Raw genomic sequence first — 1,077 nt, forward strand, 5'->3', positions numbered from 1 at the left:
TCGTGTTGTGGTCGGTCCGTGGCTCCCTCCCCGCCGCCGCTGCCGCCGCGTCCGCTCTCCATCCCGGGAATCGATTCGAAATGCTTGTTCGTAGGCTGTTTGAATGTTATGATACATGGCCGGTGCGTGGCCAATGTGGAGCGATATACCAGGGCTCGTCCCCCGCTGGCGCTGCTGGGGCGAGGAGAGAGAGAGAGAGAGAGAGAGAGAGAGGGTACTGTAAACATATCACCTTTTAGCAGGAACGGTCTCACCTCGTTATCACAGGAACTTAACTGCCGAAGGGATCTCTCTCTCTCTCTCTCTCTCTCTCTCTCTCTCTCTCTCTCTCTCTCTTGTAATGGAAAGAGAACTAATGTAACAATAGTGTGTGTGTGTGTGTGTGTGTGTGTGTGTGTGTGTGTGTGTGTTTTAGAGAGAGAGAGAGAGAGAGAGAGAGAGAGAGAGAGAGAGAGAGAGAGCGAGAGAGAGCGTACAGTACCTACCTACCCACCTACTTTCCAGCTTTATACGGTCGCCGATTGAAGCACAAGAAGCTGAATGGACTATTGTAATTGGTGGATTTTTCTGTCTCACCCCCTCACACCCTTACCCCAAAAGCTGCCCCCCGCCCTGCCCCCCTCCCTCCTACCCAATACCCTTTACCATTCACCCCAACACTCCCCTCCCTCCCCATATCCCTTTTCTGACAATAGGCAAGCTCCCCCCGCAGTTCCATTTCCCCTTTCTCCCTCCCCTTCCGCTGCCCCTCCTCCTAAACTATCGAAAATCCGGTGTGGTGAAGGGAGGGGAAGGAGGAGAGGAGGGTGTGAAGGGGGAAGAGAAGAGAAGGAGGGGGAGGGGAATAGATGGGTCTTTGACAGGGCAATATGAGAGTTCTGTTCACCAATCACCGATCACTTCCTCCTCCTCCTCCTTCTCTTCCTCCTCCTTCCTCTCTTCGTCCTCCTCCTTCTCCTCTTCCTCGTCCTCTTCCTTTTCCTCGTCATCGTCATAATGTAATGGTGCGAAAATAAATACACCCAAAATAAAAAAAAAGAAAAAGAAACCTCTCTCTATTCTTCTTCGTTGAGAGAG

This window comes from Portunus trituberculatus, chromosome 38, assembly GCF_017591435.1.
Source record: "Portunus trituberculatus isolate SZX2019 chromosome 38, ASM1759143v1, whole genome shotgun sequence".
Lineage (NCBI taxonomy): Eukaryota > Metazoa > Arthropoda > Malacostraca > Decapoda > Portunidae > Portunus > Portunus trituberculatus.